This window comes from Notolepis coatsorum (assembly GCF_963971535.1).
Source record: "Notolepis coatsorum genome assembly, chromosome: 6".
NCBI lineage: Eukaryota > Metazoa > Chordata > Actinopteri > Aulopiformes > Paralepididae > Notolepis > Notolepis coatsorum.
In genome coordinates, this window is record NC_140170.1 from 56,212,683 (window position 1) to 56,230,718 (window position 18,036).

Sequence of the window (18,036 nt, forward strand, 5' to 3'; positions counted from 1 at the left end):
CAATATAGAAATGTGTATTTAAAGGGATATTCTACTGAAATCTACTTCATGGTTGTAATTCCAAGCACATGTAACTCTCTGATATTGTAAACAGTTGCATTTAATAATGTGTCAGACCCAGGAGTGAAATCATTGAAAAGTCATACAATATAAGGAGATCTTTGTCAGACATTAGTCCATTTTCTTTTGCAAAACAGAAACACTTTGGATTTCTGTAGCTCATTCATTTGGAAATTAATAACACGCAGTGTCAGTTATACAGTATATAATTGTATCATCCAATAGTGGATGGCCAATATAATTTATATAAAGGTGAAGAGGACTGGACCCAGGATGGAACCCTGTGGAAAAACCATTGTTATCTGTAAGAATTCTGATTGGGCATTTTTCAATCATTCTGAAACCAGTCACAGGCTTTTCTACCCATATCAATGTTATATAATTTAATAATAGCAAAGGATTATCCACTGTATAAAATGCTTTAGATAGATCTACAAAAATAGCAAAACAATGCTTCTTGTTATCTAATGCAGATATAATGTAATTTGTAATTAATGTGCTGAAATAGTGCAGTGATTTGTTCCAAATCCAGATTGATACAGATTTAAAACTGAATGCGTTGAAAGGAATGATTTGAGTTAGTTCTCAATCAAGGATTTTGCTACATGAACCACCTTCCAGAAGATTGTCAGGTTTGTATCAATGGCACTGAAACCAAACCAGGCTGAAATGGTGGTAGCATTGTTCTCACTGAAAATCTACCCAAATACCTGTGATGGACAATAGCTTAACATTACGCCTCAATTTACATGACAGTCTGCCATCCTTTCCTTCCAATGCTCGGTGCCGCGCCCCTACTCTGCCTCTGACCAGTGGCGTCGTTAGCCCTGGGCTTCCGGGGCTTTAGCCCCGGATGTTTTTCTCCTAGCCCCGGATCTAAAAAAAAAGAAAGAAAAAAAAGAATTGTTTACATTTTTTTTTTACTTTTTTTTTTTTACTTTTTTTTTCTTTTTCTGATGTCAGCATCCCCATTGTCTGTGCTGAATGTTTGTTAGTGTTTGGTATTTTTTGTTGGTTTTTAGTACTTTTAAAACATTTTAGTATGTAGTTTTCATTTGATCCTATAATTTTTTCATTCACCGATTTGTGGACTTTTTTTTTAGTGTCCTGAAAGGCGCCTTATAAATCAAATGCATTATTATTATTATTATTATTATTATTATTATTATTATTATTATTATTATTATTATTATTATTATTATTATTATTATTATTATTATTATTATTATTATTATTATTATTATTATTATTATTATTATTATTATTATTATTATTATTATTATTATTATTATTATTATTATTATTATTATTATTATTATTATTATTATTATTATTATTATTATCATCCAGGAGGGAAAAGACACTTTGGATAGTAGGGACTGCATCTCTGCCTGTCCTGACCAGGAAACACTTTGCAACTGTGATCTCCTCTGGCAATAGTTGGATATTGTAATGTGTGGCGAGGGGTTGCAGCAATTCCACTGAGAGAAACTGGTCTGAGGCTGGATAACATGCCTGTATGCCTCTCATAAGTTGTTATCCAACTCATGAGAACCTGTTCTCAAGCTCTTGCAGCATTCTGTCCAGGACTGGATAGAACAGTCTCTGTCTCAGCTGATCTCCTGAGCTGAGGTCTGAGCTTGTGCCACAAGATGACTCAACTACATACTCGTCCATCCTTTTCTGCTTCCTCCTTTGGCTGGTAGTATGTTCCTCAATCCAAAGGCCATTACATATGGCCTTTGTCCTGTCATACATGTCCACTGCCATCTCTGAGGTGCGATAACCTTTGAGTGTGTCCTGCACTGTGCTTTTAAATAGTACAGATATTGAAGATGTGCACTTTAACGCAGCAGCACCTGGAGCCATCCATACCCATGTCCAGTGTCCTATAATAAGCTTTAATCGAACCTCGGATAGTCCGGTTGGTTTGGGGTGGTGTGAAAGCTCATTCACTCTTGCAAGTGAACCCTGCTGCGGTTCATTTGAGATGTGAATGCAAAGCGGACCAAAGGCAGGAAAAGACCCAAAAATCTAATATTTTTTTTATGAGAAGACTGAAACATATGTATATAATGAAACACACAATACAGTTTTTTTTCGATTGCCTAAGCATGATTTTGAAAACGGGGCCCGGTGTTTCAAAACACACAATTAGCACAACCACACACACAATTATCAGAACACCTCAGATCCTTTGCTAAATTAAACACTTGTCAAAACCATACACTAATTTATAAAAACTACATTTTGTTACCATATGACACGTTTCATATGACTTAATTCTGTTTGAACCAGTTACACACACTGCTGTGCTTAACCTAAAACACATTTAGCAATTCTACTTCTCAGTGATTAGAGTACTGTAAGTGAAGTACGCAGAGAATGTGCAAATATACAATAAATTCACCAAACACTACACAAGACCAATGCTGTAGACTGATGAAAATATAATTTATTTATCTACATATACCCAAATCAATGATGCAGACTGATGAAAAAAATACATTTTCTCTCCATATACCCAAATCAATGATGCAGACTGATGAAAATATAAATGTTCTCCATATAACCAAATCAGTCAACATTTCAACATGGAGAATCACAACAATACATGTCCCAGTTTTCATGCTACTATGTGCATAACACTGTAAGCTCAGCAAATATCAGACAAACATAAAATACTGTATCCAGTACAGGTTAAAATTGAAGTAAAACAAATTTTCTTTTGAAAAAATGTAAACAAAAAATACTAGACATTATCTCTTTGCCTAGCTGGATCTGGCAAGATAATTTTTTGTTGTGATTCTCCATGTTGACATGTTGACTGATTTGGGAAAATGGGAGAAAATGTATATATAATTTGACATTCTGTGTCTAATGTAATGCAAGTGTGTTTAGTGTTTTGCAAATCACTGTGTGTATTGTTTTGCAAAAAGTGAGGCTGACATTGTAGGGGTGCAAATCTGGGCCTATATTTTGCTCCTTGAGTGTAAGGTTTTGATAATTGTGTAATACTTTTGATTTGAGTGTTTATGCAATTGAAGAAAACTGTAAAGACTAGAGATGAACTGTTTATTTATTTTGTACATAGGCTGTGCATATGTTTGTTTGTTTATTTGCTTATGTGTATGATTCTTAACTGTGTTTTTATTTTGTTATTGATGTATATGTGTATGTATGTACAGTATATGTATATATATTATATTATATATATATTATGTGTATATATGTATATTTGTACTCCTTTTGGGGCTTCTTGGACCAGATCAATGTTTTATCTGGCTAAATAAATAAATAAGAAACTGATGATTTGGTCCTGTTAACTTTGAATTTTCTATGGGGACTGCCCAGATCCCTCTCGTGGACCTGGACCTCACTTTGAGAACCTCTAATGATTCTAGTTATTCAGTATTCATCTCTAATTACTCTAAAATTGCTGAAGCCCCCAATGTTTTCTAACCCTAAAAACGCCCCTGCCTCTGACCCTCATCCCCAGGTGGGATGACAATAGGGAACATATCACGTCCTGTATTGATTCTAAATGGACCTGAATGAATATAGTTTATTTTCTGTCTTTGTTTACAACAAATCATAAACACACTTGTGTGGACTTACAAAATGAAAAAAATCACAAATGTACATATTCAAAGTAGGCTCACACACAAAATCCCAACTCAATGACTGAAAAAGGAATAGGCTGAAGCACATGCTTATTTTTTATGTAAAAATGTAATTGTTAAATACAATTCTGAGTCTTACAAGAGTCTTTGGAGCAGAGTGTCTACGTAGTTGGAAATAGCAGCAGCATCAAGGCTTTCAGGTGATTCCATGATGGTAACTTCAAATTGAAGTTAATCAATGGATTTAAACACAGGCAATGTGGGGATCGGTGCTTATTTTATTTGATAAAAACAAATGTTAATATTTCCAATTGATCAGTATTGGGTTGAAATGGAACATAGCCACATTATATATTAAACAGATTATTCCTGTGTTCGGTAGGCCTGGGAATGCTGATCCAAATTTAAATACATCATGTCAACATTTGATCAAATAAACCGGTTATGTTTCATACATCTTGAAATTAAATCTTCAACCAGATTACTCTATGTTAGACAATATCTTGGTCTGACAAATTAATTTTTTTTTAATCTGATGCCATAATCTCTTCATTCACCAGCCAACCAGTCAGTAATGTAAGTAATGTCAGACTCAATGTTTATTAAAAACCATGAAATACATCAAATGAATACATTTCCTAAAATACACTTAAATTAAAAGTCCCACTGAGGATTGTGTTTGATTTGGAACCTAAAATATGTAAATATTTAAGGATTTGGGCTCAATTCTGATCATCCAGTATCTTGTAAGAGAGAGAATGTTGAAATAATACAAGTACAATAAGTACAAATAAAACAAAAATATATACAAGTGCAAATACTGCACACAGAGTATTGCTGAGGGTTATAAAGTCAGATTTCAGTTGTTCTGATTGCTGGAGTTTGATGTCAACAATTCCAACATGGACGATGGCAGTGTTTATTAAGTGGAATTCACTTACATTTACATTTAGTCATTTAGCTTTCACTTTTATCCAAAGCGACTTACAAGTTTTGTACAACAAGTCAGCAGGAAGGGTACAACTGATGTATGTTTATTTTGCAGCAATTCTTTGTTGTTGCCGCCATCTTTAGTGTTACATCCCCTCACTCCAGTTCTCAGGCTGCAGCTGGTTTGAAAGTGAAAGTAAACACAGCTTCTCTTCTGGCTGTGGCTCCAGGGGAGTTGAACAGTTCTGGCTCCGCTAGTTTCTTTTCTATCTTTTGGCGCTTTTTTGGTGGACAAACCACAGCACATGTGCACCGTGACTCGCGACTGGAGACTAGCTCTGCTACCACACATAGCCTACATAGCATTTGTTTTTCACCTTGTTTAACTAACCAGAAAATGCCTAAGAGATGGTTTTATGTACTTTATTTGATCCATGCATGAATATGATTTTTTTTCAGTTTTTTTCTCTAGCGGAGAAACCGGAACATCCGCACAAGAACCAGTACACTGTAAACCCGAATAAGTTTCCAGAACTTAAAAAAATTGAGGCCATGCCATGCCTCAATTTTTTTAAGTTGATAAACTCAAATGTTTTCAGTTGGCTAAGACTTACAATTCTCAGTTAAGGCAACTCAAATATGGTCTGTTACTTAAGCATTACATCACACGCAGGAGTGGTTTGTGACCAATAAACCATGCCTAGGGGTGGTTGTTAGGCCCGCCTAGGCATGGTTTATTGGTCACAAATCACGACTGCACGTGGTGTAAAGCTTTTATACAACTGCCAGATTCATCCAACCTTATTTCTATACAATAAACACACATTAATCGAAGATTTATTGAAAAAACCATCCGCCAGAAAAAGTAGTTCCCACAACTCCATGTGGAAGCAGCTTGAAGTGCATCCAACCAAACTAACACATCCAACTGTGTATTATTGGAATGATTGAGAGAAGTTGCCTCATGTGGAAGCAGCTTGAAGTGCATCCAACCAACTAACACATCCAACTGTGTATTATTGGAATGATTGATTGAAAATGTATTAAAACGTTTTCTTTGCCCTATAGGAAAAAAACGTTTTCTTCGCCCTATTTTTTTATTTATTTCTTTTAGCCTAAACTTAACCAGTTGGAAACCAGGGGTACAGTAATAAAATTAGCAATCAACCAATCAATCAATTCAATAGACCATGCTCACTTAAAACAGCGCTGCTTCTCTCTCAGTCTGACTCCCCCGCTGTTGCAGACAGGAGTGTGTGTGTGTGTGTGTGCGTGTGTGTGTGTGTGTGTGTGTGTCACAGTGTGTGTGTGCGTGTGTGTATGTGTGTGTGTGTGTGTGTGTGTGTGTGTGTGTGTGTGTGTGTATGTGTGTGTGTGTGTTTGTGGGTACGCCAGCGTCGGACAGTGTGAGAGAGAACGCTGCAAGAAAGTAGGAAGGAAGACATTTAAATCAATCAATTAATCTATCAATCAATCCGCGATTTTTCTTTTGTTCTAGATTGAGTCAAGACCCATCAATTACATCATCCAACATTGTTTAAAATACTAACACATTCCCCTTGACAGAATCGCTTCATATTTAGTCGTTATGGTGCTTTCAACATAACCATTTGATCTCCGCGATCCTGTTTTCTCCCGGAGTGAGCCGGGGAGGGTTATGTGATTTGGTTGTGGGCGGGTCCTGAGCCCAGGACCGTGGATTGTTACCAATAAAGACGTGTGAATGGCCAATCAGAATCGAGAAATTTGCATGCCGTTGTATAATGTGACTTAAGGTTCTCCGTTAAGTCAAATCAAATATGGTCAGTTACTCTGACTTATAGTTCTCAAGTGGAGTCAACTCAAATATGTTCAGTTACTGTGACTTACAGTTCTCAGTTAAGGCAATTCAAATATATTCAGTTACTGTGACTTAAGGTTCTCAAGTGGTGTCAACTCAAATATGTTCAGTTACTGTGACTTACAGTTCTCAGTTAAGGCAATTCAAATATATTCAGTTACTGTGACTTAAGGTTCTCAAGTGGTGTCAACTCAAATATGTTCAGTTACTGTGACTTACAGTTCTCAGTTAAGGCAATTCAAATATATTCAGTTACTGTGACTTAAGGTTCTCAAGTGGTGTCAACTCAAATATGTTCAGTTACTGTGACTTACAGTTCTCAGTTAAGGCAGTTCAAATATGTTCAGTTACTGTGACTTAAGGTTCTCAAGTGGTGTCAACTCAAATATGTTCAGTTACTGTGACTTACAGTTCTCAGTTAAGGCAGTTCAAATATGTTCAGTTACTGTGACTTAAGGTTCTCAAGTGGTGTCAACTCAAATATGTTCAGTTACTGTGACTTACAGTTCTCAGTTAAGGCAATGCAAATATATTCAGTTACTGTGACTTAAGGTTCTCAAGTGGTGTCAACTCAAATATGTTCAGTTACTGTGACTTAAGGTTCTAAAGTGGTGTCAACTCAAATATGTTCAGTTACTGTGACTTACAGTTCTCAGTTAAGGCAGTTCAAATATGTTCAGTTACTGTGACTTAAGGTTCTCAAGTGGAGGCAACTCAAATATGTTCAGTTACTGTGACTTAAGGTTCAACCTTAAATCCATGTGATTAAGTTAACAGAACTCAACGACATTGAGGCCATCCCATGCCTCATTTCTTTTAAGTTAATCAACTCAAATTTTTAAGTTAATCAACTCAAATATTTGCAGTTACTATAACTTAAGGTTCAGTTTTAAAATCCATGTGAAAAAGTTAACAGAAAAATAACTACACAAGCACATTATATCAACTTCAAACAACTCTTTTATTTTTTTCTATTCAAAGAGTATAAAAGAGTATACATATATAATCTGTATGTTAGCAATGTACAATAACACTGTAAACACCGTACACTGTTTTTGGACTATATATGTTAACAATACCGACCAGGTATTAGTGCCTTGCAAAGTGCAGATATGAAGTTTTCCCCTTTTTTTGTATGCATTTAGGAGGTTTTGTTCTTCATCGAAACTATTTATCTTACAAAAACATTGTGTTACAACTTCAAACTCTTTATATTTATTTCTATTCAAAGAGTATACATCTATTTATCTTACAAAAACATTGTGTTGCGCTCTCCAACATTATGGCAATGTTAAAATTGAAAATATATATATATAGAACATATATATAGAAAATAAATACATGCATGTTATAACATGTACATACAATGTAATGTATATTACACATTTAATCCCTCTGGTCACAATAGTGTAATAATGTTTGTTATAAGGCTCTGAAAATGTGCTGAATGATGTATCAATGTATTTCCAGCAAATATTGAAATAATAAAGGGTCTCAATATGTGCAGTGCACATGACCAGAGCCGTTTACATCCTGGCTGAATTACTCAAATTTGTATAGTGTGGTCATAGAATGAGCAAACATGTTGACGGCAACTATTGTGACCGTTGGGATAACACAGTGTATCTATGTACAGTACAGAATAAAATTGATAGATTATCTGAAAATTGTCAATCCGCTTGGCACATGTAAAATTCACAAACGTTGTGCTGTATATTGGGTCCTGCCAATGTGGAACCAAAATACCAATCCACATTACATGCTATACAGCTGGCAATACTGTTAATAGTGTACATACCTACATATGGAAATGCAGCTGCATGTATTTGCTCCATGATGTATCATGGAACAAGATGGTGTTTTCATTGAAAGAGTTAGTCAGAATGTCAGAGGCACCATCCGTCATTTAGAGCAGGCTATGTTTGCAGAATGATAACTAGAACACTACAGTACTCTGTACTAAGAACACTATACAGTACACTAACTATACTGCCCTGTCAAGGCAGACCGCAGTAACTTCCAAACAGTGAAACTGAGAAAAATGGCTTTAAAGTTTTTTGACTTGCCATCCAAAATGTGTTATAGGTAGATAGATGATAGTACCCAGATTTAACATGTATTAATGAAGTAATCTTTAGGCATACAAAAATATGACGTAGTTATTTTAATTAACCCCAAAAAAGCAGATACTGCACTCTGCTGCACGATTTCCTTAAATAATTATACAGGTAATGTACAGGCAAAGTGCAGTAACTTCAAATGCAATGTTGTTTTCCCTCCAGCTTTCATAACTTCACCTAGCCATTTTATTTGGATCATCATCATTCCAATATATTCAGGTATTAAATTTCATTTTCAAAATGGCTAGGTTAAGTTATGAAAGCTGGAGGGAAAACAACATTGTATTTGAAGTTACTGCACTTTGCCTGTACATTACCTGTATAATTATTTAGGGAAATCGTGCAGCAGAGTGCAATATCTGCTTTTTTGGGGTTAATTAAAATAATTGTGTCATATTTTTGTATGCCTAAAGATTACTTCATTAATACATGTTAAATCTGGGTACTATCATCTATTTACCTATAACACATTTTGGATGGCAAGTCAAAACACTTTAAAGCCATTTTTCACTGTTTGGAAGTTACTGCGGTCTGCCTGGGTTTTGAGTGTGATTTTGTAGTTACTGCAGTTTTTAAAACCCCATATCTCCAAAACTGAGCGACATTAACATCTGAAACTTGGTCACAAGATAAAACATTTATTGACAAGGTCAATTTCACTCATAACTAAATTTTTACTTTTTTCAAGTTACTGCGGTTAGCCCTTGACAGGGCAGTATACTACTGCCTACAAGGTCTCAAGGATACAGTCCCACTCTCAGCATACAAGATCGATGGTCTGCTGCTGCTGACTCCCAAGCGATTCATTCAAGTGAAACGGAACTGAGTCCAGCTAATGGTGAATAGTTATTTTATTAATCAATTATTGTGTCTTTATTCACTCTAGTTGTGTAATTGACCAGTTCATATTCTGTATAAGTTCATATTCTGTATATGTTAATAATAACGCTTCTGTGTTGCGTTTATGGCTCCTGGTATATCGCCTTGTACTCTGTACTGAGAACACTAACTCTACCACTGCCTACAAGCAATGGAAGCAGTCAGAGCAGAGTGGCATTTATGCCCATTGCCTCCTATTGTTCCTCGAGAAACAAACGTTTGGGACTTGGATGTTGCCTTTGAGATTCTGATAAACTCTTTCAACTCTAAAACTTACTTGGATGAAATTACAATAATGCCAGCTATAGACGGTTAAGAAAATTCGAACTGTAAAACTCTCAAATGTAAACATATTACATAAAAAATAAAGAACAAGGTACATTGAGTAGTTTGGACCTATTGGCTGAACATCTGCAAAGTAGTACAGCAACTTTTGAAGGTATTATTTTGACATGACAAGACATTTCAGATGAGTTTCTATAGACACACTTTTGAGGTGTTGGTAAGTGCTTTGGGGTAGTGCATAGATTAGTCCAAACATTACAGGAAGGAATCACCAAATCTGGGGAAGCTGATCATGATATGACTTTCAATGACAATAGAGATTGTCACAGGCTGGTAGTGAACTGGACTTGTGTCATGATCACTGATTACAGTAAGGAATAGAAACTCATCTGAAAGAAGGATGTGGGGTGAGGTATTAATTTCCTTGTCATGTCAAAATAATACCTTCAAAAGTTTAATGCAAGAGCGGTCAGGTGACGTAGCGGAGATAGTGTTCGTCACCAACGCTGGAGACACTGGATTCGCGTGTTCGAATCCAACTCCCTGCGTTGTCACCAGCTTGGCTGGCCGTTCACACTAATACAATTCGGCAGTATTAGGGGGTGGGGTAGCTGGCGGGTGGGAATCTGGCGTTGTGGACAGCGACGCCTACAGGTCAGGTCTCGGCGCTTGCTAAGCGGGGCAGGACTTGGTGGAGATAGCGTGCCCTCCCACGCGTTACACTTCACCAATGAGAGCCCTCGCTGCCAAGTGAAAAGACGTCACTGGCTGTCGGCGCACGTCTCGGGGGAAGCGTGCGATCGACTCGGGACGCCCTTATACCGACTCGTAGGAGAACATGCATACAGCACCAGGTAGGGGGGGGGGGGGGGGGGATTGGCACAACGACTAATTGGGACGGGAAGAAAATCCATTGAAAAATCAGAAGAAAAAAAAATGATTGCATCATCAAGTCATTCTTGAGAGTCTGCAACCTGGGCAACAGTTTACCAGCTTCTAGACCTAGTAAAATCTTCTGAATGAATTCAAAAGTGTTGGTAAGTCCCTTGGGGTAGCTGAGGTGTAGTGCATAGATTAGTCCAAACATTACCAGGAAGGAATCACCAATCAGAGATTGTCACAGGCTGGTAGTGAACTGGACTTGTGTCATGCATGGTCACTGATGACAGTAAGGAGGGCCACTGCAACACCCTGAAGCTCTGGCTCATCAGACGTGTCCTGAAGGAATGAAAGAGACATAATAATCACAAATAAATCCATGGTTTCTACAAAGTGCAGCACAAAGCTAAGTATATGGAGTTGTGTTTGTAAGTTGTTTATATTTTAGTTAGAACAATTTTTTTGGTGAGAAGGTTATTTTTATTTAACCAGGTTAGTCCTGTCGAGATCAAATATCTCTTTCACAAGGGAGACCTGGAAGGAAGGAAGACTGATACTTAGCATTTTGATTAACTGTTCACTTAATATACAGTTGTACTGTAAATTATTTTTACTCTGACTCACTGTGCAGGTTTTGAAAAATCCAGCGACTTCCTCATGCAGATACACAGGCAGGGCATGGAGAACAGTGGTACGCCTGGTGTGAACATCATGGATTTCCTATTAAGATGTAAGATTAAGAAGAAGAAAAAGAATTGTATTATATGGAAATGTTTACTGAACAAAGCAGATTTTAAACAGTTCAATCAGATATGTCCACAAATAACATCTTCACATCTTTAATGCAATCAGAAAAATGGCAAACACAATGGTGGACTAATTGTAAAATTCAAAAGCTCATTTGAATCATTGAACCTGTTCAATGTTACAAAGGTTCGACCTATGACATGTATAATAATCTATTCACCTGTTCATCGTGGATTTTTAAAATGTGAGCCAAAGCATCTGCTGTGTTCCCAGTTTTGGACGCCTTCTGTCTGAATAACGTCATCAGTCGAGGAAGATGGCGGTCAAGCTCAGCGTAGAATGTGTTGGGCAGGTTCTGGTTGGTAATCAGCTGGAACTCTGCATACACCTATATTTAAAAACAGCAGGACAATATAGTATATCAACATCAATTAGTCACTTCAACTTGGTGGATCTCTTACTTTGTTTGGTTTGGGCTTCAGAGCATGACGGCGGGATTTCTGGTCAACCATGTCATTACATGCTTTGCGGAATCGGTCGCTGATGACTAGCTCGCGGGGGCGCACAGAACACACACGCAGATGCGCCGCTAGAGTATATAAACCAGGCTTAAGAATCACAAGTTTCACTTTAAAACACACAGAATGTGCCAAATGTTAACACAGGAAAGAGAGAGCTGATCTATATTACCTCAGACTCCATTTTGAGAGCAGGCCAGAGGTCCATGAGCTCTTTCACTGGTGGGCTGGACTTCACTATGGTCTGTCGGCGCAGGGCAAATGTGGTCTGCATCAGCTTTCTAATGAGGGGCAGGTTCTTCTCAGTCTTCTTGACTTCTTCAGCAATTGTCTGCCTCAACTGCTCAAGCCTCAAGGAATCCTCTCCTTGGGGATAGTTGGGTAGGAAGTTTACTTCTGCTCGCTTGGGTCTTTTAATGTTGGAATGTGAAGGTTCGCCATCAGGATTGCTTCTACCTCTTTTTCCAGCATTTACAGTGACCTCCTCACATCCTGCCCGTCTCAGCTTGTTCCTGAAATTGCCCATCTTGAATTTGATGCTGTTCTTCCATCCATTGCAGCCGGTCTCAGATCCTGCTTCCTTCAAGCAGGGATGTTTGGCGACAAGAGCCGCAGAAGCCACTGCTATCTCTTTATCACTTGGATAAGCCTTGAAAGCATACATTGTAGATGCAAGCTTTTCTAAGATGTCGTGCTTTAGGTCTCTTGTCAACTTAAGGTGTCTCTTGTTCTTCTCAAATTCGTTGTTTCCGTCTCTAAGTTTCAGCTCAACATCGAATGCAAATGAAGGAACTGGAAAAGGACCTGGAGGCCATCTGCTTAGACGTTATGGAGATGACATATCTGAAAGTATATCAGTAGATGCGAGAGAGCTGGAGTCGAGCGAAAGTGAAATGTGCACAACAGCTTTTTGTGGCAATTCCGTAATGTCATCAAGGGAAGTAAGTTTCCCATCAAAGTCTGGATCTTCATACAGCAAACTGAAGTCAAGGTCTATTTCCAACTGTTCTTTTATAATCGTGATCAGTGCATCAACAGAGGCGGGTCGTGAACTGAGTTTTAATTTTCTAGCCCGGTCTGTCTCAACAACACGAAGGATCATGGGTTGTGGGGAGGCAGCTGCCATTGTGCTATGGAAACTTGAATGAATCGCTTGGGAGTCAGCAGCAGCAGCAGACCATCGATCTTGTATGCTGAGTGGGACTGTATCGTTGTGACCAGACTGCAGGTAGATGGACAGTGGACAGATGTGGTCCGGTCGACAGACAGCAGCTCAAGGACCTAAGGAGTAGTCATAAACACAACACAGAAAACGTCATTATTAACATATACAGAATATGAACTTATACAGAATATAAACTGGTCAATTACACAACGAGTGAATAAAGACACAATAATCGATTAATAAAATAACTATTCACCTTCCGTTTCACTTGAATGAATCGCTTGGGAGTCAGCAGCAGCAGCAGACCATCGATCATATATGCTGAGAGTGGGACTGTATCATTGAGACCAGACTGTAGGTAGATGGACATATGTGGTTGTGTGGTTGACAGCTCATAGGACCTAAGATGTTCTATATACCAGGAGTCATAGTCTCGACACAGAAAAGAAACCTCGTTATTCACAAGGTAGATCTGTTCTATTTGGCTAAATGTAGACAGTCCACCACTGACTCTGACGGAGAGAAACATTCCACAGACATAGTCTGTGCCATCAATGGTTACCTTTGATGTCTGGTAGATTGTGTCACTAACTGTGTGTCCTCTAATGTGTACCTGAGCTACTGCTGGTAGAGATGAAACCAGAACAGAGTCAACCCTGGATGCCTGGGTTTTTGGCTTGAAATATGATGGTGAAGCAAGATGATATGCCATCATGTGTTGGTGTCTGATTGCCATCGTCTTCAAGATATTTTTGAAGTTTTGAGTGTCATGCACCACTCTTTTGAAAAAGCGGTGCTTGGCCTCAAATCGCATGGTCCAAACATGCAGCAGGGGTTAGTAGAGTTAGTAGGGACAGTAGGGTTAGTAGGGTTAGGGTTAGTAGGGTTAGTAGGGACAGTAGGGTTAGTAGGGACAGTAGTGTTAGTAGGGTTAGTAGGGTTAGTAGGGACAGTAGGGTTAGTAGGGTTAGGGTTAGTAGGGACAGTAGGGTTAGTAGGGTTAGGGTTAGTAGGGTTAGTAGGGACAGTAGGGTTAGTAGGGACAGTAGTGTTAGTAGGGTTAGTAGGGACAGTAGGGTTAGTAGGGACAGTAGGGTTAGTAGGGTTAGTAGGGACAGTAGGGTTAGTAGGGTTAGTAGGGACAGTAGGGTTAGTAGGGTTAGTAGGGACAGTAGGGACAGTAGAGACAGTAGGGTTAGTAGGGTTAGTAGGGACAGTATGGACAGTAGGGTTAGCTGTGTTTGAGACATGGAGGATAGCCTGCATCTTTAGGAACAAGGAAGATACGTTAATTTTAAGTTGATTTCTTAGATTGTCAGTGTCACATTGATCATCATCATCCACCACTTCTATGCTCTGGCCTGGACATTCTTCATGCAAATCACTAGTGACCTCAGAAATCCTGTCTTGGGGATCCTCAACAACGACAGCTTTTAAGTCTGATGCAAGACTTAATTGGTGTTCTCTGCTTTTATCTGTCTGATTGCCATCGTCTTCAAGATATTTTTGAAGTTTTGAGTGTCATGCACCACTCTTTTGAAAAAGCGGTGCTTGGCCTCAAATCGTATGGTCCAAACATGCAGCAGGGGTTAGTAGAGTTAGTAGGGACAGTAGGGTTAGTAGGGTTAGGGTTAGTAGGGTTAGTAGGGACAGTAGGGTTAGTAGGGACAGTAGTGTTAGTAGGGTTAGTAGGGTTAGTAGGGACAGTAGGGTTAGTAGGGTTAGGGTTAGTAGGGACAGTAGGGTTAGTAGGGTTAGGGTTAGTAGGGTTAGTAGGGACAGTAGGGTTAGTAGGGACAGTATTGTTAGTAGGGTTAGTAGGGACAGTAGGGACAGTAGGGTTAGTAGGGACAGTAGGGTTAGTAGGGTTAGTAGGGACAGTAGGGTTAGTAGGGTTAGTAGGGACAGTAGGGTTAGTAGGGTTAGTAGGGACAGTAGGGACAGTAGGGACAGTAGGGTTAGTAGGGTTAGTAGGGTTAGTAGGGACAGTAGGGACAGTAGGGTTAGCTGTGTTTGAGACATGGAGGATAGCCTGCATCTTTAGGAACAAGGAAGATACGTTCATTTTAAGTTGATTTCTTAGATTGTCAGTGTCACATTGATCATCATCATCCACCACTTCTATGCTCTGGCCTGGACATTCTTCATGCAAATCACTAGTGACCTCAGAAATCCTGTCTTGGGGATCCTCAACAACGACAGCTTTTAAGTCTGATGCAAGACTTAATTGGTGTTCTCTGCTTTTATGGCAATTGAATGAAGAGTAAACATTTGTGCTATAGCTACAATCCTTATATGGGCATGTCACTGTTTCATTATTTTTTAAATGCTTTCTGAGATGACTTAAGAAAATTGATTCAGAAAAGGGTTCCCGAAATGCGCACAAAGGGCATTTTATTACCACAGGGCTCAGACTCTGTTCTGGTCTACTGCTAAGTTGTGCAGTATGATATCTTGACAAATGAGTACTCAATGCATTTAGCGTCTTAAATTTATAAAAAAAAAAATATCAGTATGGAGGCATGGAAGAGGACTGACTCTGGAAAAGTGGCTGTGTTGCAGTCTGTAGTTGTAACTGAGGGGTTACAAAACCCTGACTGTATTAAAGATTGCAATATAATCCAACCAGAAATGGTTCTGCAATCACCGGTGTCGATTCTCCTGTGTACAACTCCAACGGTTCTCGCCTAGGACTCCTCGGGTGTGGGCACGGATTTAGGCCGCACAGCCTGGATAAGTGCACTAGCTAAAGCACGACGAACCGATGGATCATGGTCACGGAAGAACTGTAGCCGCACGATACACAATAAATGATCGACTATTACTTCACATTAGATTAAGTCGAACTCAACGTTACTGCGTTAAACTCTGACACTTTAACATTCTATTCGCACGCGGTTCTCAATGCTCTATTTAGATGCAAGGTTGCTCACTTCACTGCACGTTGACTCGTGGTGAAGGTATTAAGTTTTTGGTAAGACTACTGCTGTTTACACCTGCGCCGTATTTATACGTAAGGTGAATATCTAGTCCCAACCTCAGTTCTTGTCTCGTATTACTATGCAGACTCTGGGCATGTACTGACATGCCCGGAGTTGCCTTTGAACTTGCCGTTGGGGGCTTGGTCGTTGGCGCCTGGGGCCGCTGTCCAATAGGAGAGCGAATATTACTCTGGTCTGTACGCAGGTAAAGGGATATTCCGTGTATATATATAAATAATATACAAAGTATATCAAACGATACATATATATATTCAGTTTAATCTGGCCCTTCACAACAGTAGTGTTTAAATAACTGTATTCTAGAAGTCAAAGAAGCTGCACACAATTTACACTGCCAGACTACCATATTGGAACTATGAGAAAAAACTGAGCTCTGTGGAAACAGATTAATAAACTATGTTCTGGTCTCAACGATACAGTCCCATCTCACAAATATGTTTTTATATTTAAAAATAATCAGCTTACTGTTTGGCTCATTTGAATATTTCCCAGCAGCACTTGCTACCTGAAAGGCAAGGGAAAAAATACAACGTTTAGACCTCCATGAAACATATACCAGAATAACTTACAACTCAATATAACAAGTTCATACTATATATTAGCTTACAAAAACATGATCATAATTTTCACAGTTTGAATGTTTAACCATCAATCAGAAGGAGATAGAGAGAGAGCGAGAGAGAGGAGATAGAGAGAGCGAGAGAGAGGAGATAGAGAGAGAGAGGAGATATAGAGAGAGGGAGGGAGGGAGAGAGAGAGCGGAGATGAATGAGAGCGTGAATTAATATCTCTCTCAAACCTCCTTTTGTCAAAAATATATATCTATTACAAACATCAATTTACAAGCTCAAAGAAATGGAGATATGTGGCTTCGACCATGCATGCCATGAGGACGCGACGCCTGCATGACACTCAACCAATATAACCAAATGAATCTCCCTCAAACCCGATAATAGGACATAATGTGCAAACAAACCTAAAATGGAGATGCGGCTTGACATGCATGGCACGCACGAGGGCGACGCCATGTTTACCTGCACTATAACTCACACTTGCACTTGACCCAATATCGAACACTTAATATTTTGCATGAAACAACATCATTTCGGTGTGCCATAATATTTTAATTGCACACAGCATGCATGCACGCATGGCGACGCCATGTTTACCTGCACTATAACTCACACTTGCACTTGACCCAATATCGAACACTTAATATTTTGCATGAAACAACATCATTTCGGTGTGCCATAATATTTTAATTGCACACAGCATGCATGCACGCATGGCGACGCCATGTTTACCTGCACTATAACTCACACTTGCACTTGACCCAATATCGAACACTTAATATTTTGCATGAAACAACATCATTTCGGTGTGCCATAATATTTTAATTGCACACAGCATGCATGCAGGCAGTTGTTTAAGAAGACAATGGAGACCGAGTTAGCTTAATTATACTGAACAGCCATTAACTATAAAAGATGCGCTAGCAGCTCACGCAATTTGCATCTACAAATTGCATATCCGAACAAATTAAATGACCACAGATAACCGCAAATTGGCAAATTTATAAAAAAAATATTTATAATCACTATATGAAAGAAACTTGACGTGCGCTGCTTCTGCTAACTTGATGGCTGCTGCTGCTGCAACTCACAACATGCGGTATGCAGGTATCATCCCAGAATTCCTCCGCAGCTGCGCACAACAGTGGTTTCCTGTTGCTTGCTTGCAGAAATATTATTTTCACATGCCGTTTTTTCTCACTTCTCAGAGCTGAGTCTAATTCTCTAAACGAATTCTTTAATATAATTGGACTTAATATATAATATAGTAACTTTATTAACATCTCTCTCACTCTCTTCTCTGCCTCTCTCTCTCCCTCTCCTCTCTCTCTCCCTCTCTCTCTCTCTCTCTCCCTCTCTCCCCCTCTCTCTCTCTCTCTCTCTCTCTCTCTCTCCTCTCTCTCTCTCTCTCTCTCT